The 22,270-nt window shown below is 44.4% G+C and overlaps 1 protein-coding gene across 3 annotated transcripts in view; it reads left to right on the forward strand.

Annotated features, from left to right (window-relative positions):
- Positions 1 to 22,270, forward strand: part of CYRIB (CYFIP related Rac1 interactor B) — a 157,662-nt gene that overhangs the window by 16,721 nt on the left and 118,671 nt on the right. Inside the window, exon 1 of one of the 3 annotated variants that reach the window (XM_065398202.1) lies at positions 8,669 to 8,703. The exons of the other annotated variants lie outside the window; for them this stretch is intronic. The gene's annotated coding sequence lies outside the window, so the exon portion shown is untranslated. Of the gene's footprint in view, positions 1 to 8,668; positions 8,704 to 22,270 lie in introns of those variants that run through there. 3 annotated transcript variants of the gene reach the window in all.

Below are 22,270 nucleotides of genomic sequence, written 5' to 3' on the forward strand. Positions count from 1 at the left end.
AGAAGCTGTGTGTTCAACCCTGCTCAGATTATAAATGAAAATGCATTTGGATGTCACCAAAAACAGGTTTTGGTGAATCAATCCATCACTTTTACTTCTCTGAGCAGGACAGAGCGTACGTTAACACTGCAAAAAACGTTCTTAACATGGGTTAGCCAACCTGCATTGCGTTACTTGGGTTAAAGTAGCAGTGAAGACACAGCAACTCAGCTTTTCATTTGGGTTAGCAGCTCGAGTTAAAGCCTCTAGGAAATCTTAGGGCTGAACTCAAGCTGCTAAAGAGAGTTAAAAGCTGAGTTGCCCTGGCTTCACTGCTCTTTTAACTCGACATAGCTAAAACAGGTTAGATAACCCGGTTCAGAGCACATTTTTTGGGGTGGTAGTGTGGGGGGAGGGGGGGGGAGGGGCAGTGTAGATGGATCCAAAGACCGGAATGGGGGAGTGTTTCAAATTGACGTCAAGGCACAGAAGCAGAACAGTGGCAGAAACAAGTCTCAATGTTGCTAAGTGCTGAGCACCCTCCGGTCCCACTTGAAGTTAATAGGAGTTGAGGGCACACAACAGCTTGCAGAATCAGGCCCTTACATAATCCATTCAGTGGTTCTCAACCTATTTACCAATGTGGGCCGCATCCAATACTACCTGTATGGCCCTGAGGATGTCACATGGGCCACAGCTGTGTGCTGATTGGGCCGTAGGTTGAGAACTGCTGTTTCATGCCCATGTTACACCTGGCTTTGCCTATTATTGTTTTGGTGAATTTTGTGCTTATATGCTGACTTTTAGACTTGGCACTAGAAAATACTTCTCCCCAGCCATTTAGCAGAGGTCCTTTAACTAAGTCACCTAGCTAGTCTACTATTGAAAAACAATGGTTTTGAATGCTCATGTGATCTAAAGAAGATGTTACAAGTGAAACTGTAGAGGGGAAAACAGCTGAGCAGAATTAAAGTGATCCTCTGACTATGTCCCTGGAGGACAACTAGACGCAGTCAAAACCATTATGCATAGAATGATGTTCTAATAACTTCTATTAATGGATGAAGTCAGCACCTAATTAAAAAAGCAACAACATTTCAGCGAAGGACATAATCAAATTAAAAGCTGATCTTACATTCCTGAGGCCAACACAACTCCCATTGAAATCAGTGGAGTTTGCCTGCATCAGGACTGCAGGATTGGGTTTATAGAAATAGTTTTCTCTTTCTGTGGAGGGTAATTAGTCCTGTCTTTTTAAAATGTTGTCTCTTCCTTGCCTGTAACAGTGAATATATTCATTAGTTGGAATACTGTTGACTCAGACTATTCTAAGGGGGAGAGTGGATGGCTAGACATGAAAACTCACTACAGACACAATATCTAGCTTTGGGTGAGGTCCTCACTGTTGACCAAAGTTTACAGCTGAACTGACCAAGGCAGAAGGGAGGGTCAAGTAAGATGCCTGAGGTCACGGAGGCCCTGATTCAGCAGTCCATTCCTATTCAACATAACACTTAAATCTAGAAACTTGAATGTGAGTTAAGCACCTGCTGAAGTGCTTTGCTGACTAGGGTGTATTTAAGCATCTGCTTAAAGAGTTTGGGGCTGTTGATGTGAAAGGACTTTTGTGGGCTTGACTTGAGTGGGCTTTGGATCACACCCTTGCTGATTGTAGCCAAAATGAATCACTGAGCCTCTGTTTGAACCTAGTCAAAGTTCCTGTAGTTCTGAATTCTTCTTTCTAGCCACTGCTTCCAGAGTTGGACAATGCTGAATTGTCTAGAGCATTGTTTAAACTGGTTTCTCTTTCACTCTTCCACTTCACTTTTGCTACCAATAGCTTTCAGAACACAGTGGCACATCTGATGAGGAATTACCCTCCCGTGCAATAATAATCTGTCCCCCTAGTTACTGGAGGAATTCTGCATTGTACTCCGCTCCAGAAGCTAATCAAAGACACAGCATAGTGTAAGGGATGTTGCTCTATTTTATAATGGGGACAAAGTACAATTAAATTAAAAGCTGCAGTTTCTCTTCTGGCCTTCCTTGATCGTTATTTTACAATCCTGTTTGTAGTGCAATTTCAACACCTGCCAATTTTTGTCTGCTTCTCTCCCCCACCACATACGAGCAGGCAGAAATGCAGAAGGCAGGCAGTGATGATATTGTTAAGCTGTATTGTTGTAATATCAGCGTTCTCTCTGATCATGGGCCAACATCGTACCCTCGGGTATCTCTTGACTTTCAGAAACTGTCCACTAGCTGTGGATGTACTGTATTCGTTGTCCTCGGGCCTTGGCCACACCAGACTTGGGAACTGCCCTAATCATTTGGTACAAGTAATTGTATAAAAGAAATGACTGATGCAATCAGCATAGTCTGGTGATTAGAGTATGAGAGTGGCAGTCAGGAGATCTGGGGTCTTTTCCCAATTTAATCCTTGATTTGCTGGAGTAAATTGCTTAATTTCCCTGTGCCTCAGTTTCCGCATCTGTTTTAGGGAGATAATAGCCACTTTTTAAAAACAGCGTTTTGATATCCTGGGATGAATGGCTACACACAATGTCAAGTACTGTTACTATATTGGGGAAAACCCTACAGGCATTCTTGTAAGCATAGGACAATCTGACCTTGACATTTTGTTTTGTCTCTATGTGTTGAAATTTACATAGTTGATTCATGTTTTGTTACAAGTGTTTATATTTCTGAAGAGACAAGGTTGGCGAGGTAATATCTGTTATACTGCAGGATTTGTACTTGCTGAAATTAAATGTGTAAACTGTAAAGCCTTAAAGGACAGTACAGTCCGAAGACAACTACTTCAGTAGTCTCCCATGTTAGACACGGTGACTGGAGCAGAGAAATCTGAAAGTGGGAAAACATAACCTTAGTTTTATCTGTAGCAGAAAGGTGATATGAACTGCTCCCATATAACAAAGGATTGCTGCAAAAGCAACTGCTGTCTTTCATTCTTAAGATTTTACAGTAAAAAATTGTCTCTTAATGAAAAAAAACCTCTGGATATGGGGAAAAGCCTGCTTTCCACATTGAGACATGTAATGGAAAACTTAATGGGCCCCCTGGATAAACACTACTGGACAATGCACCAGATTGTGATTGCTGTGTACAAATGACAAAAGAGAACTTCCCTTTTTTTATTATTTCTGACTTTCTCCCTTAGGCTGCCATTAAAATTAAAAGTAATAGAACGATTGTAACTGTTCGTGGTGCCTGGCTCCCTTGGGCTCGGGACTTATATACATTTTTAAAATAAGTTAATTATTAGTTTTGGAGAACATTTTAGAGCAGATTAGTAAAACCACAAATTCACTGTCAGATCTGTCTTCAGACTCCTACATTGGAGTTGTGCTGTACAATAAAAACAAACTTGGAGATGTTCAGCTGTATGTAGCAGCTGACAGCAACAATTGCCACCTACCATTTATGTGATACTAACTGGCAAGCGTGGTCTCGTTTTGGTCTCTGTTACTATTATTGTAATAAGAAGCTGTTCAGAGGCATTTATACTAGAGGGGAACACTTGGGGTTAAGATCTGAGGCAAAATTAATGGTATTCAAAGCTTTTTTGTAGTCATTAGGGATTACTTTTTGAAAGTATCCGCCAATATTGAGTAATTCAGTTGAGTGCCCAACTTGGGACACATGATTGTTACAGCTTCTGAGAACAGCAAACTCCAGTGGAAGTACTATAATAAACCTTTCTATTGTTTCAATAGGGCTCTTCTGTCAGCTCTGCTTACAATGTCCTCAATAGCCCAAGTCCCCAACCCTCAGGCAAGGTTATGTGATCTTACATGTGTTTAATGGGACAAATTATCTGCACCATGAGGATACGACAGGATCTGGTCATTTGATGACATGATACCATTGAACCATGATATTGCATGCAACCCAAACGGAAAGCATGATCCAGTGTCTCCTTGAAATTGATGGCTTGGACATCAGTGGGAGTAGGATTGGCCCCTAAATATGAGGTTCTTTTTTTAAAGGTTCTACAAGCTGTAGGATGAGACTGATCCATGAAAATCTGAGACTGACTTGCGCATTTCAGGATGGATGGTACCCATACCCCCTATCAGCCACCACTTTTATCAACTAATTTGGAGAAAAAATGGCATAGGAGGGCAGCAGAGAACATTAAGGGCTGAATTCTTAGGTTCATCCAAACTGCATGGAGGACAAATCAAATCCCTTGCACTTCCCTGATCTTGGTGCTGCTCATTGAATCTCTTCTTTCTTGTGCCGTTTTAGAACAGCCTGCCCTTGGCTCGTACATAGGCTTTTAGTAGCCACAAGGACCAAAAACAAAGCCCAGGATCAGCATAGCCCAGGGGACATGCTCACTTCTCCTTTTCTCTAATTATGCCTATTGCAGCAGGAGGTTGGATTTTGTGGCATGGAAGCCCCCATGTTGGCTGTCTGTCACTGGAGGATCACCCTTGCACTGGAGCGATCCTCCCTACGCTGTTTGGACAGGTTTTGTGGTATGTATGCCAAACAGTGCACCATAAAGCAGCCACTCTGACCCCAAAGATCCACTATAAATATATATTAAAGGTTTTAGTTTGCCCAGCACTGAGTCCACGTATCCATGCACAGCACTAAGCGTGGGATCCATGAAGGGACTTAAGTATTGCAATGTTGACCGTCAGGGTGCTAACTTTTAGGGGCCCAGAATGTCACAGGAACAATATTGCGATCCACAAAGCTTGAGTTCAGCACCTAAGCTCCCTGTACTATGAATGAAGACAGATAGGTGCCTTAGACTGCAATCCAGAAAGCCAGCATGCTAGATGGGGAACTGCCTAAAGTAGCCAATGGGAGACTCCAACCAGAGGTGTGTGCGCTAAGCCCTGCCCCTCTCAGATAGGTATTTACATCTGGGCTGCAGGGCGGCACCTAGCTCTGCTAGTGCTCCATGAACTGGGGGAAGATAGGTGCTTGGCTATCTGAGGTGCATGAGGGACCTGAAACAAAACAGCTGGGGAGGGGCGAGGAGGCCCTCCTTTAGAACCTTTGACCTAGTAGGGTGCTCACACCCAGGATGTTGGAGGCCCCCAGTTCAAGTCCCCTGCTCCTCTCAAGGAGGAAGAATTTGAACAGGGATCTGTCACCTCTCAGGGGATTGCCTCTCCACTAGGCTACGGAATAGTCTCCCTCAATTTCTCCTCTTCAAGTTGTTCTGCTTTAATTAAACAATGACATATTTAAATGGGCCAGAGAAAGAGCCTGGGGACAGGGGGCAGTCATTCTGTGTTTGTGTGAACTTGCCCGAGGGGCCCAATCCGGTAGGCATGCTCAGAGGCTGCCTACTAGATCAGGCCCCCACATGTGACTTGAGCAGCCAAATTTTTCCTGGTTTGTGAATCGCTCAGGGGCTTAGGTGGGAAATAGGTGCTCAGACACCTATCTTGAGGCAGCAGTGAGCCTGCTCAGGCAGAATAGAGGCACCTAGAGTGAAGCTGCAGTGTAGGTGCCCAGAGGGAAAAAAAAAACTTAGGTGCAGAGTGAGTGTAGAGGCCTACAAGGTTAGGTGACAGCCCAGCAGGAGTTTTGTGGATTGCAGTGGTGCCTAAAAATGGGAATTAGGTGCCTAAGTACCTTTGTGGATCCACCCCTTAGTTCCTACCAGTTTGTGCAGAAGCTTTGTATAGTATATCAGAGTATGGATAGCATATGCACTAGTCTTGCCAGAAGCAATGGTGGTAATAAAGTGAGCACATATCTATGATCTGAATCTGAGTTTTCTGTTCCTCACTCTCTTTACTAAAGTGGGATTGAGGGGAACTCCATTTTCATTACTATTGACAGTTCCAGCATTAAACTTGAGTTCCTCTCTTTTGAAGAGGAAGTAGCTGAACCAGTTAAGCTTCCTGGTGGCTACACTCCTCCTAGCTTTCAGTGTGGTTACTCTAAAACAGGGGTGGGCAAACTTCTTGGCCCGAGGGCCACATCTGAGTATGGAAATTGTATGGCAGGCCATGAATGCTCACGAAATTGGGGGCTGGGGTGCGGGAGGAGGTCAGGGGTGCAGGCTCCAGACGGTGTTTACCTCAAGCAGCTCCCGGAAGCAGCAGCATGTCCCTCTTCTGGCTCCTACGCAGAGGCGCAGCCCGGAGGCTCTGCGGGCTGCCCCGTCCGCAGGAGCTGCCCCTGCAGCTCCCATTGGCCACGGTTACCAGCCAATGGGAGCGGTGGGGGCAGTGTGCAGAGCCCCCTGGCTGCCCCTACGCTTAGGAGGCGGAAAGGGGATATGCCGCAGCTTCCGAGAGCCGTGCGGAGACCTGGCATGCACGGAGCGGGGCAAGCCCTCAACCCCGCTTCTCGCCTGGAGCGGGGCAAGCCCCGGCCCCCGCTCTTCGGCTGGAGCTCAAGGGCCGGATTAAAATGTCTGAAGGGCCTGATGCGGCCCCCGGGCCATAGTTTGCCCACCCCTGCTCTAAAACAAATCACCTCTGCCCATAGTGCTTCTTTTCATCTTAATGCTGTGTTTATGAATACCCAAACCACTAAAGCCTTAGAGCCAGCCACCTGCTTTCTCATTGCACTACTTCTGTCCTTTTGCCCACCTGTCCTGATTTTCATACGGTTTCATCGCAGCACAGAAGCTAGCAGCCTTGAAATGATCATTGTTGAGACTCTTGGCATTAAAGACAGCTTGCCTATTCTATTGTGTGGCCACCACTCTCTAGAGCTAGTAATGCAGCAATGCCAAATTTAAATAATAAAAGAGTGTTTGGCTTCAGAAGATGCAGCCACTCTAAAGACCAGCTAAGGCCTCTTGGGAAACATTTTGAACATGTTTTACTTGGATATCAGAAAAAAATAAGATCTCTTCCCCTTTTGTGTGTGCATTCTTACTGAAGGCTGCTGCCCAGAAAACAGGATCTCTGTTTCGCTCATTTGCTCCTGCAGTTTAGCCTACATCTGAAGTCTCTTAATCCACAGTGTGGGACAACCTAACAATTTCCACAGTAACTGTGTCAATAAAGGATGTTCATGACTCCAAACAAGGAACAATCAGAAAAGAGCAAGTGAACTCCTAGGAGACAAAGAACTGGTTTTCATGCAAATAGTATTAAAGGGGTGTTTGTGTGGCTGTGAAGATTTTTAAAAAGGCATTTAAGTTTTTAAAACAATTATAAAAAACAGTACATTTTTTTAACTCTACTTACTATGTGCTTTGTATTTTACTGCAAGTAGACAGCGAGGCCAGGTTGGTCACTGTGGCAGCAATTCTGCAATGGTACCCAACCCCCCACCCCCACCAGCATGGGGCCCTGCCTGCCCTGAGCTCATTGCAGGATTTAGGCCTTTTCCCCAGAGCTTGCAATCTGATTTATTTGGGAAGAAATCTGTGTGATGCACAACCTCATTTTAATGAAGAATTTCCGGCTGGGACCCAGACAGCATGGAGAATGGCATTTTGAAGAGCAACATGGTGTCCTCCACACAACATGACCCATGCTAGGTCATGTTGCATGAACGATGCTATTTTGCTCTACAAAAGGGTGTCCTCCACACCCTGTGACCTTGAACACATGGTGTGTGCGAGGTCACACCGGGTATACCTTGCATGCACCATATATATATGAAGACATGCTGTGCGGAGCAAAATGGCATCCTCTGCACACTAGGGATCACCGCGACCCCCATCTGCTGACGGTGCGACTCCCAGTTTGGGAACTGCTGACTTAGGGCCATCAAAGGCAAAAGCTCTGCCTTTGGCTCATCTAGCCAGTGCGCAGGTGCCCCATAAAGCTAGGGTGACCAGATAGCAAGTGTGAAAAATTGGGACAGGGGCTGGGGGGTAATAGGAGCCTATATAATAAAAAGCCCCAAATATCAGGACTGTTCCTATAAAATCAGGACATCTGGTCACCCTACCTAAAGCAGCAAGGCCTGGTTATACAAGGTGCTGCCCACGCAGGCACTAAACAGCACTAGTGTAACGTCTGTCAGAGACGCAGGGCGCTTGGCTCCTCCACATGCAGCTGATCCCCCAAGGGTCCTGCAGGAACGGGGAAGGTGGGCACCTTGCTGCCAAAGACTCCTTGCCCCTTTGAGCAGGTGTGGGACAGAGCTGGGGGCCTGCAGGCCTCATGTGAAACTCGCTGGATGTGGTAGAAATCCTGCTACTTCCTTCCCCTAGAAGCAGGCACTGGGATGGTTGAATTGGGGTGATGGAGGAACCCCTCCTGGAAAAGAGCCAGGCCCCAAGTGTCCCCAGGGACCAGCCCCCCTAGGGCACTCCACAGCCCCAAAGCTGCCCCTCGGGCGTTCATGCCGGTAGTTTAGGACGGGAGGCTAAGGCTAATAGGAAGCAGCCTGTGGGTTTCCTCTGCAGCCGAAAATGGTGTCGCTGTGCCTTTAAGAGGGTGTACTAGTCGCCGTACCCGCCCGCTTCGCTTTCCACACCAGTTCAGAGACCGAGATACACAGAGTTTAGGCAGGTGCATGCGCATGCGCAACGTGTAGATCACCGGCGCGCAGGCGCAATCACCTGCTTGCTGCCCCCGGTACATCCGGGTCATTCGCACGCCCGCACGGTCTCCCTGGTGGTTGCAGCCTGTTCCCTGCGGCGGCCCGGTGCTGCCAAGATCGGTCCGTCCCCTCAGCGGGGGCTCCGGCCGCAGCGCTGCCTCGAGCCGAGCGGGGAGAGGCGGCTCCGGGTTCCATCCACGCCCGCGCTGGGGCGGCTCGGTGAGTGTCAGGGGCGGGCGAGGCGGGGCGCAGCTGCCGGGGGCGGAGCGGGCGGCTCGTCTCGGCTCCCCCATCCCCTCCCGTCGTCAGTGACCTCGGCACCCGCCCCTCCCCCTCCAAGCGCCGCCACTCCTCCCGGGACCTGCGTCCTCGCCCCGACTCCTTCCGCTCCGCGATAATCAACCCTCCACCCCCACCCCACTGACCCTCTCTGCTCCCCGTACCCGTCACCTCTCTGACCTCCCCTCAGCCCTGCCCCCCCACCGCACTGACCCTCTCTGTTCCCCGTACCCGTCACCTCTCTGACCCCCCTCAGCCCTGCCCCCACCCCACTGACCCCCTCTGCTACTCGTACCTGTCACCTCTCTGACCTGCCCTGACCCCACCCCCACCCCATTGATCCCCTCTGCTCCCCATACCTGCTTCCCTCACTGACCTCCCCTGACCCTGCTCCTTTGCCTCACTTCGGCCCTGCTCCTACCCCCACTGACCCCCTCTACTTCCCGCAACCGTCTCCCTCACTGATCTCCCCTGATCCCACTCCTTCACCTTAGCGCTGCCCATACCTGTCACCTCTCTGCTTCCCCAACCCTGCTCCCTCACCTCAGTCCCGCCCGTCCCCCACTGACCTTCTCTGCCCATGACCCCCGCTCCCTCACCTCAGCCCCACTGACCCCCTCTGCTCCCCATACCTAGTTCTCTCACTGAGCTCCCCAACCCTGCTCCCTCATCTCAGTCTCCCCCACCAACCCCCTCTGCTCCCTATACCCACCTCCCTCACTGTCCTCCCCTGACCTCAGCTTCACCCCCTGTTCCCCATTGCCCCCCTTCTGTTCTCCATACCTGCCTCACTGACTCCTTACCTCAGCTGCCTCATCACCTTCACTTGGCCTCAGCCCTGTCCCCTGATTTCCATTTATGTCCTGCTCCCTGAGCCCAAGCTGGCTCTTCCCTGCCATACATATACACACTGATTTTCCCCACCATCTTCTTAGTGGCCCCATCCTTTCATTCCTCTCCTATGCCCTCCTGCTGTTTCCCACGTCATCTCCCTGCTGAGCAGGACCCCACTCTCCTTATTCTCACTATCCATGCATGCACTTTCTATCACCCCCCACTCAAACACACCTGCCTCCCATCCTAAGTCAATTGTGCTCCTTCTTATTCCTTTAACTGCCCCACTGACTCCATCTATTGCCTCACCCTGCTGGCTTCACTGCCAATTATCCTAAGCTACTTACCCTTTACTTTTTTTCCTCCTGCCTCCCCACACTGACCCTAGTTCCCCTCCCTCAGCTTCTTTTTTCCTCTTTCCAGCCAACTCTCATCAGTTACATCTTCCCTGACTGTCCTCTTGGCCAGTTCTTCCATCACAGACCACTCTTTAACCCCATGTTCAAACCTCCCAGTCATCTATCCTCTCTCTCCACTGATCTTCTACCTATTGCCCAGAGCCCGGTTCCTAGCATCTGCTTCCTTGCTGTCAGTCAAACACTGGTGACCAAATCCCATCACTTCTCGCTGACCCTCACAGAACTCCAATTCTTTCATCCCTTCCTGTTGTGTGCTCTTCACTGAGTATTCTATCAAAGTTCTTAATCCTTCCATTCATTTCCTCCCTTCCTCACACATTGATCCAACTCTCCCCTTAAACCTGGCTTCTTTCTCTTCCTTCCTATCATTCTTCTCACACCCTCAACCATACCTTCATCACTTTCTCACTCTATTGGCTTCCAGGCTCATCACTGTCTTTATCATCATATACAGTCTGCCTGGACACTCTCTCCTCCACTGCCTGCTTTATTTCCATGTATGCCCTGCAGGCACTTAATAATGACACTTAGAGGAGGCAGCAGGGGTGTGTAATTGTTCATCCCTCTTATTTTTTTTTTAAAATCAGTATTTTGACTATGCAAGAAACTGCAGTAGTCACATGTTGATCTATGATTACTTTGCCTCTGGAATGCAGTGGTTCTCCGCATTCCCCCTCCCCCCAGGTCTCCGTGGGTACTGGGCACCCCTCCCCTGAGAGGGGTGTGTGCATGGGACATGAGTCTATGAAGAGGGGCTCAGCAAAAAAGAGTTTGGAAACCTCTGCACTAGTTAGTATAAATTGTCATGTATAAAAACATCTTTCAGGAAGCGTGTATCCCGGATCTATCCATTCCCAAAGGATTTAATCTTCTTTCCCTTCCAAATATCCGACATTGGCCAATTTCCCCACTCATGTAAGTGGACACATCTCCATCGATGTTAATGAAGTTGTCTACTTGTGCCAGTAGTTAGTGACCTAACCTCATTTTCTATTTAATTTAAATGGCCTTCTCTTGAACCCATTTGCATTTGGGGCACTGTAATCACACCACAGAATCCAAGATACATAGATCATTTCAGGATTTGTAGTAATGGAAGAATAGTATGAATGTTTGCTGTTGACCTCTTTCTGCAGGCTAAGCTTGTTGAAGGGACATCTAGTTTCTCTAAAAAGCTAAGACTAAAATATGCAATGGTTTATCTAGAATACATAACTCATTGTGAATTTATGGTAGTATTGGTAATATCTTGAAATTTAGACAGCATAATAAAATGTTATCTATAGTAGTAGGTGATTGACTCACAGGGCTATAATTCCATCTAGGGTTCAGGTGAATTACTAAACCATGAAAGGAAAGTAATAATTAAAAAAAAAAAAATTTAATAAATGCAACTGATGATAAAATCCAGTTCACAGGACATTAATTTTCTCTTACTTGATTTAAGAATATGTGGAACAAATGTAATTCAGAGCCTCTGTTTGTCACTTTGCAGTTGAATCACTGCTCATGAAAATACTAAGTGACCTTTTTTAACATCTAAAATATTTTTATGTAGACTGCTGCTGTGAAGATTCTTGGTATTTTTCTCCCTTTGCATTTTCTATGCAACTTCATCAGCATCGTAGACCTTGATGGCAGTAATAGTTTGACAGATGTCAGGTTTTTTTTTTTTTTTTTTTTGCTGTAATGATGAAGTCTCATTGTTCATTTAAAACGTGTACACCATTTTTAATGCCTCTGATGGAATGTGCTATGTAAGTGCAAAGTGGTGGTGTTCTCAGGTGTGCATTGAGCCTCCCCCTATTACACAGGAAAATAATTTTGTAACTTCAGTCATGGTATATTCTCACCTAGATTACATTTTACTCCAGACTCTCTCCTATTATAAATTGAACATGCTGTCTCTTTACACAAAACTGGAAAATTGTTGAATTGTTTATGGTCTTAGTACTTCAGAGCACTTTACAAACACTAATGAACTAAGACTTGCCAACATACCAGTGAGTTAGGACAGCATTATCCCCATTTTATGAATTGGGGTGGGTAGGGAACTGGGGAAGAAAGATTAAATGGTTATCTAAGGTCACATAGTAAATTATTGGCAGGGCTAGAACTTGAATCCAAATATCCTCCTGGTTGTGTGCTCTGCCTGGTAAATTGCTCTTTACCAAAGTGCACAGATTTAAGAGGTGTTCCACTTTCTTTAGTATCTTTACCAGGAATGATTCCAGAGCGCTTTACAGACACTGTTGCTTCAGCACTAAAATGCATCCACTTTTGGGATGGCATACAGGTACTATTCCATATCAGTAACAAGTGTTTAATAGGAAAGTGAAAAACTTTTTATCTAAGTCAAACTATAAGATGGGGGTGTAAGTAAGCAGAAAGCTGTAAGTAAGGTATTCTTATTATCATTAAATGCATTTGTGTTAAAAAATGCTCAGAAGCTCTAATTGGATCAAGAACCCATTGTGCTAGGTGCTGTGCACTTGTATAGTAAGAAATGGTCTCTGCCCCAAAAGCTTTCCTCCTCTAAAAATTGCTGTGTTGTCTTTAACTATAGTGGACCATTGTGTGACTATGCCATCCAAATAAATCATGGTAAAGCAAGTTAAAAATATTGAAGGGAAAATATGAAGATAGTTTTGATACAACAGCAAATACCCTGAACAAAGTTCGTAGACCTCACTCACAGGACAGATACTGGGTTTTGGTATTGTAAAGACACAGAGAGGCAGGGAATATTCCTATTGAGCACTAATGAATTATTGAGCAATACAGTGATAGAAATTGACTCTGCCATTTAGAAGATAGTGTTTAAAGGGATACTAGTGGTGGTTTCTAGTTACTTGGAGGATAATAAACATGAATTATTTTAATTATTTATTCGCGGTCTTTATCTAGCGGAATACTTCTCTTGGGCAAATGAAGTATTCTCCATCACAGCTGAAAATCTTGCTATAATCTTCATCTACACCTTCATTGCTTTTTGCTTGCAGTATTGCTGCTTCGGGCTCACCAAAGGTTTCCACTCTCCAGCATATGCAGAAATTTACTCTTCACTTTCTCATGCATTCAAAGTAGCATGACCAAGTGAATCCTAGCATTAGCTTCATGAGATTCAATTTAATTTCAGGGCCTGTTTTAAACTTACCCTATTATACTCTCTCACACTCAAGAACTGAGACTGGTAGCCAAATACAAGTTTTTGGCAGTATTTCGTTTTAGTGTCCATAGTGTGTGTGTGGTGTGTTTTTGTGTGTGTGTGTGTGTATTTCGTATTTTAAGACCCTACATAAAAAAGAAAATGTCCGGTGACACTTTGTCACTGTTGAGCATTCTGAAATATGAGCATTATCACCCCCTCCTGATTCACATGACAGTGAAACCACTTTCATTGAATTGCAATTACTTTTAATGAAAACGTCACACTAATATTTTGTTGTGTGCATTGTAACTAACTGTACTAGCAATTTATACAAAACATATGGAACATCACCCCCAACCCCCCGTGCCCACCTCCCTCCCCGAACTGAGACATGAGGTATATTCTTCTTGTACTCTGAGTATGCTCACTCAACAAGTTCTTACGTATTCACTCATGACAAATAATTTTCAAATACTGGACAATGAAAGACATTAACAGATTATAAACCAAACATACACCGAATGCAATACAAGAGCTACACCAAGAGGTCGAGGATTGCTGCAGATGCAATGGACAGAGAAGCCATTAGTAAGAAGCTAGAGCTGTGTGTGGATCCTTTGGATCCCACTAAGCACTCAGAGGCAAGAGTAAACATTGTTTTTAGAGTGACACCACCATCAGTTGGTGTAGGTGAAGCACAGTTGACACATAACAAATGCAAGAATTTGAACATAGCTAGCCCACCTGGTTCTGTAACACAATACCAAGGATGATAGAGACACCGGCAGTGATAAAAAAGCATGTAATGGTTGGTCCAACACAGGTATTTGACACCAACCTTATCTATTCAAGACTGATAGGCCTACAAGCAAATTCACAAAAGGTTCACATCAAGAATATCTTGTCACATGAGCTGGCTTCTTGTACCAATGTCCGTGTTCCTTGACTGTGGTTACATGAGGATTGCTAAGGCCAAGTCTAACCTAAAGAAGTAGCTGCAGATGGAGGTGTCAACTAGACATACTTCACAAGATGTTATCTGCACAGTCATTGAAGTTCCATAATTCTTTGGGTATTATACTGGCCAGCAAGTGATATCATCAAGGACTTTGACAAGGTTCAGAGTCTACATTGAACACAAGTTAGCAGCAGGTGATATAGACTTTGTCTTCTACAGGTACAAAGGTGTCAACACAAAGACTGTTGCAAGATCTAGCATAGCTACAGAAGCAAGCAGAATGCATTAGTTGAGTACAAGTACACAGCTGCCTCTGCAGAATGCTGCACTTGCTCCTCCAGACATTTTGAAATTAATCAAGTGCTCCTGTGAGAGCAGTGCACCTTGTAAATCTATGAGAGGTGGCTGTAACAATGCCAAACTGCCATGTGCTATGTTCTGTGCATGCCAAGGAAGTATGGTATATTGCAATAACCTGGCAAAATCAGTTATAGCATTTGCAGATGAAAATGGGGATGCATGTAGTGACCTGTATTACACATAATAGGATACTAAACTGTAGTTTGAATGAGGGAGAATACTAGAAGTCATTTATAATTATTCCAAAATGAAGTATTTAGTTAAAATTATCATAATTATAATTGTTTGAAAAAATGTATTTAGTTTGAATATTTTTCACATTAAAGGAAACTCTTCTGCTTTGATTTTGTATGCCCCTAGATAACGCAAACTCTTACTGATTGTTGCGGGTGGGGGGGGGGGGGGAGAGAATGTGGCAAGTGTGGGATGTAATGATATTTCAGAATGCTCAGGCAGATTCTTAAAATGTATGGTCTTGAGCTATAGAATCCACAGAAAACTTGTACAGACCCCAAAGCAAGGTTGAGTGGCTGCCGGATTTATTTCTGGAGCTCCTGCCATCTGGAGCAGCCACCTCCATATCTATCTGTCTCAACTCAATCTAATTTCAAGTCTCATTTGAATAAGATAAAGATACAAAATAAAGTTGCATAAGGAAGAGTATCGTGCCTGTGATATAGATTGCAACCCAAGTAGTTTAGAGACTTAAGTATTACTTAGTCCTTTTATGCTCTATTACAGGGGTCGGAAACCTTTCAGAAGTGGTGTGCCGAGTCTTCCTTTATTCACTTTAATTTAAGGTTTTGCATGCCAGTAATACGTTTTAACGTTTTTTAGAAGGTCTCTCCTATAAGTCTATATATAATATAACTAAACTCCTGTTGTATGTAAAGTAAACAAGGTTTTCAAAATGTTTAAGAAGCTTCATTTAAATTAAATAAAAATGCTGATCTTAAGCCGCTGGGGTTCCATTCACCTAGGCCGGCTGTGGGCTGAGCGGGGCCTGCGGCCGGAACCCCGGCTGGCAAGGGGCCGGCAGCCAGAATCCCAGACCGGCAGCGGGCTGAGCGGGGCCAGGGGCCGGGACCCCAGACTGGCAGCGGGCCGAGCGGCTCAGCCCGCTGCTGGTCTGGGGTTCTGTCTGCTGGCTCCTGCCAGCCAGGGTCCCGGCTGCTGGCCCCGCTCAGCCCACTGCCGGTCTGGGATTCTGGCTGCCGGCCCCTTGCCAGCTGGGGTCCCAGCCGCTGGCCCCGCTCAGCTTGCTGCCAACCTGGTGCTCAGGGTGGGGATGTGGGGGGTGCAAGAGTTGGAGCAGGAGGTGTGGGGGGGGCTGGGTATGTGTGGGGAGTGCAGGAGTCAGGGCAGGTGGTGTGGGGGGTCTGGGTATGTGTGGAGGGTGAAGGAGTCAGGGCAGAGGGCTGGGGGCATGTGAGGGGGTTCAGGAGTCGGCATGGGGTGTGGGGGGGATGCAGGGAGCTGGGGTGCAAGGGGGGGGTGCAGGAGTCAGGGCATGGGGTGTGAGGGGGTGCAGGGGGGTGCGGGGGTCAGGGCAGAGGGCTGGGGGTGGGTGGGCTGGGATCAGGGGGGTGCTCCCAGCCCCCTGTCCCCTGAGCGGCTCACAGCAGGGGGCTGGAGGGATATGCCCCGCTCCTACCCCCCTTCCCTCTGCCTCTTCTCCGCCTCCTTACCGGTCTGACCAGCGAGGGCGCTGGGGCTGCTCTTCTCCCCTCCCTCGCAAGGGCCAGCAGCGGCAGGGAGAGAGAGGAGGCGGGGCTTGACGCAGCACGCTGGGGGAAGAGGCAGGGGAGGGGGAAGCTTGGCTGCCGGTGGAGCCTGCCCTACAGCAGCGGCCGGCAGGACCAAGCTTGCTTCTGCCCCCGCCAGAGAGAGCGGTAGGCGGGGGGCGGAGAAGAGCGGGCTGGGTTGGGCAGGATTTTTAATGGCACATTGCTGCCTGCCGGGGTCTGACTCAGCCCGCTGCCGGGGTTCGGCAGCGGGCTGAGCCGGATCCCGGCGGGCAGCAGCGTGCCATTAAAAATTGGCTCGCGTGCCGTCTTTGGCACGTGTGCCATAGGTTGCCGACCCCTGCTCTATTACTTATCTCTATCAACTTGAATATAGTCAATTTTAAAATTGCTCAACTAATGTTTATAGGTATTACACCTTCCCTTTTGTGAGACAATTTTTATGGTTTGTCACATTTTCCTGTATTTAATAATCTATTTCTTTCCCCTATTACGTGAAAGACCCACGTTGACTCCTTGTCCAATTTGCTTGGGGTCGAAGGTGCCCACAGTTCTTTGCCAGTCCTTCCAGTCCATGGCACAGGTTCCTAGGTCTTTTTTTTTTTTTTTTTTTTTTCCCCTACAAACTTCTCTTGACACAGTCTTTCCATTGTATCTTTGGTCTTTCATGTCCCTTTTTGCTGTCCTGTCCTCCTTCCCTGTCCTATCACATGTTCAGACCACCTCAGCATGTGCTCTCCAGCCTGTCACTGAGAGTCCCAAGTTCAGCTTCCTCTTAATTTCTTCCATGTGCACTGTCTACCGTCCATTTGCCTGCCATTCTTCTCAGGATATTATTTTCTACTCCCTGTATCTTCTTTTCTTCCATCTTTGTAAGTCCCACCGTTTCCAAACCATAGAGCTGGCAGGGACAAACACATGCAGTATACACTTTTCCTTTCAGTTTATTACTTAATTGCTGGTCCTACAGTACTCCTACCACCTCTTTCACTGTCGCCTTGAGTTCTTCTTTTCAGTTCTCCAGATCTTTCTCCCAGGATACTTAAGTACACTTTCCAAGAACACAAATTCTCTTGATTGAGCTTCTCTCCTGAAACTTCAAACAACAGCTCTTCTTCCATCTTGCCTACTTGCATAACTTCAGTGTGAAAGACTCATGCAAAGAAAAAATGCCTACACAGAAGAAACAATGACACTAGTTACATAAGGCAGGACAAAAGCATAAACAGAAGTGTTTTTCTCTAATTTTTCACTTACAGTAATTTTAGGAGTCGCTTGAACAATAGTAGGTAAAATATTTTCAGGCACAAGTGTAAGTTGATCATGTCCCTGTAAGTGGTAGAGGAAAGAGAGAAAAGTTGTAACCAAGTAATCATGGCCTTTACCTTGGTTTGGTCATGGTTTCCTCTATATACTATTGCAAGTGTTGATGGAGATTTAGTATTTTTAAATGAGGGTGTTCCTGATCCTGTTTAAAGTGTTTGGTACGTTGGATCAGGTTAACTGTGGGAATAGTAAAAACATAACTTTATTATTACTTACCAGGCTTTTTGTTACCTTGCTTAGCTTGTCTTCTTTTAAGGTGTTTTGTGTCCTTTTTAGCCTCACGAAAATGTAACTTCTCAAAACTGAACACATCAGTGTGATTGATATGCTTAGTTTTGTCTTTTTTTGTCATGCCTATGTTTATTATGAACTTACTTAGTTAACAAATGGTGACTGACCTGCCGCACTTTTCATAGTACCATACAAAAACTTCGCTGGTGGATAGTGTCTTACTTCTGTTTACTGCCAAAAGTAAAATAAATGCACCTTAGCTAATTCAGATCTACCTCCACAAAAATAATGTACCATGCAAAAACATTCCTTTCCCCTCCCCCCCCCCCCCCCCCCAACCCCCCCAATCCGGAGGTCTGGTTTTGATGGCAGATGGTATCTTTAATTAGAAAGCTAAATTCCGTCAACAACCACTACCGTACTGCATTACTTTCCATCAGGCAAAATTATAGTATTGGCATAATTAATTATTTTCTCGTATGAGAAAGTCGGTTAGATAGTTTGCTTTCCCAGAAAAATGTTTTATCCTAAATGCCTTAGCATTTCCTTAACATGGGAGATCCTGTAAATGAATTCCATTGTCATACCTTAAGTGACTCCTAAAGTCAGCTATGAGACCCCTGCAGTTCTGTATACAACTGTCTACTGGTTGTCAGGCCTCTCTTTTTGCTGATATACTTGAGGATTGAGTTGCATGAACTGTCAACGTGAAGGATTTTTTCTGATATGTGCTACACGGAAATAAATGAGTAATTCCCGAAAGCTACAGTAGAGCAGCAGCTGACTCGATGAAAGGGCTTGGGGTTTTTTGTGTGAAGTAGGTTGATCAAGCAAAGATGTAATTTTGAACATTAAGAAAAATGACAACGTGGATTTGCAGTCATGCCTGGCATCCTTCAGGTCTCTTGATTCTTCCTCTGCCCATATTTACAGTAGGTCCCTGTCCTTACAGAACCTTTTGGGGAAAGAGGGACTGTAGTCTTTCTTACTATTGGTCAAGGGAGGTATTCCCCGTCTCTTAACCTGTGCTGAGATACAAAGCTAGTTTTATTATCTCTGGAACTATTGACAGTGATTACTGCATCAAATACCATTAGTTCTAATTGTCTGTCTGCAGACCTGTGCAGGTTTATAGTGGGAAGGTTATTTTTGCGACTTTTAACAGCTAAAATGCATTTTTAAATAAACTTAATTTTAAGAAATTAGCTTCCACTTTCATGTTCATTAGGGGATATTTCCCACTCCCTACACTGAATTGACTTTTCAAACCCTGGTCTAGAGTTTGGAGCTTTATTCTAGTGTCTTTATACCTCCTTCCATGTATAACAAATTGGCCTTTTTTTGTGTCTGAGGGTGCAACAGTGGGCTAAAATTCCATCTACTTTAATTTGCTGCATTTTAACGCAATGTCTCTCTAAATGTAGGTAACTGAGTTTAATTGGAAGGCCATAAGCACGTATAGTACTTATCCACTTATCTTAGCCTTGTATTGCTATGTGGTATGAATAACTATGGAAATATATGCACACTTGGCCAGTGAAGGATTACCAAAATCAGAGTTCAAAATAAAATTAAATTTAATCTGTCACTTTACTGTATTCATTCAAAATATAGCAAGCCTTGGAAATGCTACGGCAGCATGTATGGCATTATAAAATGTGCATTAAACTTGTATAGCACTTTAGAACCTTATGAGATGTATTCTCCACCTGGAAGAAATAAAATGTTACAGTTAAAGGTTTACCTTAAATACATCGTCTGTTAGTAATTGTTGCCTATCATTATGACTTAAGTTACACAGTATGTAGCTGAATAGTGATTTAGAGTTTGACATACGTTTTTTTAAAAGAAAAACATTCCTGTTTCAAATTTACATAGTAAACCAAGGTTGCTGTGTATTTGACAAAAGCATTTCCTCTGTTTAAATATACAGTATGTCTGAATCTTTACTTACTTTGCTAAAATCAATATGGAGAGCCTGTTGTATGATATTTCAGTGTGATATTACCTTTTAAAAATGCTTAATTGTCAATATTTTTACATCACTGTTGAATAAATGGTTGAATGAATTGCTTAGTGTTCTGTTAGCGGTAGTGCAATAAAGGTAAAGTAATGTGGGCCAGTAGAAGTCTCCTGGCTGAGTGTCAATGAAAGTTTTTGCAGTATCTTTTATAGTCAAGAAAATAAATGATGGTTTTATTGGGAGCTTTATTTTTTTTTTTAAGGTTTTCATTTTTTTTAACAATAATGAAATTAGTCTTAAGCAATTAAGTTGTCAGTTGTTTAATCATAGTGGCTTTTTGATAAATGTGGATCATAAAAGTATACTGTTTGGGGATTTATTATAGGAAGGCCTGGTAGTGCCATCAGTTATTAATGTTGCCTAACAGTTCCCATAATAAGACCTTGTTTTCAATTGCTTAAAACTTTTTTCCAAACTCTGTTTTGAGCTGAAATTTTCCATGCCTGGTGTCTGTGTCAGGCTGAATTTTCAGGAAAAATTCATCCAAAACACTTCAGCTGTTCCTGAGAGTGAGACTAGGGTAAAATGTATGTCTAGCCCATGGTTTAAAATAAATAAATAAATAAATTCTGGTGACCTTTTCTTTGAAATGCTCTAGTGTTCCCATGTTTTGCATCTGGGACTTGAAATCTACACAGCTTTGTCCACAGAAGTCACTTTTGTCGACAAAACAGTGGAAGTGTATGCACTGAAATGCTCTGCCCGCCAATGTAACTGCCCTGGTATGACAGCATAATAAAACTACTTCAACAAGAGGCGTAGGGCTTATATAAGTGTAGTTAGGATGACCCAATGTCTTTGTAGAAACTGTATTCCTTACATTGGCTGTTGGCTATGGTTCTTGTTAATTTCACAGAGAAGCCATGAAATTGACAAAGCCGGGCAGCTAGAGCCCAGCTGCCCCACTCCCCTGGTGAGCTAGGAGACTGGACTCTGCTCCTGGCTGGAAGTCAGGGCAAGAAGCCTAGGGCGTGAGGGTGATCACCTGCTACTGCTATCAGTTATTCTATTAGTTCAAGTGGCAGAGGTCTGTGTGATGAATCCAAAGGTTCCAACCCTGCTGATGAACCATATGGGTGTCAGTAGGATGTGATGTGATGGAATTTCTATTTTGTTCCCCTCCACCCCCTGGTATATTTAAACTAGGAAATTGCAATCTTAATATTATTTCAACATGGCTTTTTTGTATGTAAACTCAGTGAGCCTCTGCTTGGTTTTCTCCTACATCCTTCATTTCTGGGTCCTCTCTCTTTTTGTGTGAATAACTCTAGTGTCTTCTGTTGCTGTCCTATTGTTCCTTGCTCAGAAGCATTTGTGTGAAATTGACATGATTATTAACAATTTCACTTCTGGCCACAGGATTCTGAACAACACATGAAACTGACCTGGATCTTGTTACATTCTGCTGCACTTGGCAGAGCTATGAGCAGTGACAGGGAAGACTTATGTTCAGTTCATTTTTGGAAGGTTATCTTTGTAACCTTACAGGCTAAAAAAAATTGGTTGCATAAAAGATTAAACGCTGCAGAAACTGGCTTACACCCTCACAGTTTCCAGTGAAAGCTTCCTACACACTGCTAGTGAATGGTTTTAAAAGCATAACACTATCCTATTGGAGAAATAGGGTGGTAATAGTAATTGTAGTTTTGCTATGAAAAATTTACCTCTATGCTGGGTCTCTTATCACAGCTGGTTACTGATATCTGACACTGGATATGTGGCAGACGAAGGTGTTTTTTCAAATTAAGGAACTTCATGTAAAAAGCAGTATGGTTAGAAAAATATAAACAATTCAATGTGAGAGCCACAAGTTCTAGTTTCTGGTCTTACCATTCTAGGCTTTTTATGGGTTATGTGCTCTGTCAGTTCTTCCTATCTTTATCTCAATGGGTGGATTTATGTGTTTTTTAAATCTCTTTAGTGCAAGTGAGGGATTGTAATGACATGTTTATAGAGGAACATAAAAAGCAACATGTTGAAACATAGATAGTTCTGGGTGAGTCAGGCATGAAATGAGTATGGTAGCATTAAGAATGAACAATGTCATGATTTTAAAAAGCAAATCAAAACAAACTAATCTTGTTTCCACATAGTCGTAGGAGAAAGAAAGTATGAAATAAAGCTGCAGGGTATGGCATTCTTCTTGTCAATCTAATAACATAAAGTTGCTCTTCTATGTATAGAACTCCCATAAGAAAGAATGTACCTGTGTCAATTGAGGACAAAAAGAACTAAATAAAATAATTACTATGTCTCAGACAATAATTTGAGCTCCTATGTAAAGCATGTGGATAAAATGTTAAATTTCCTGGATGTTAGTTACTCTACACATTTGTATGACTTAATAGTACTCCAGAAAAAGGGGGTTGCTGAAAATGTAAGAGAGATTTTGCTTTTGGACTCTAGTCATGTAGTTGTGATAATTTTGTGAGGGCAATAGTCATTTCACTCTGGAAAGGG

The sequence above is a fragment of the Emys orbicularis genome, chromosome 2 (genome assembly GCF_028017835.1).
Source record: "Emys orbicularis isolate rEmyOrb1 chromosome 2, rEmyOrb1.hap1, whole genome shotgun sequence".
In the NCBI taxonomy this organism is placed as follows: domain Eukaryota; kingdom Metazoa; phylum Chordata; order Testudines; family Emydidae; genus Emys; species Emys orbicularis.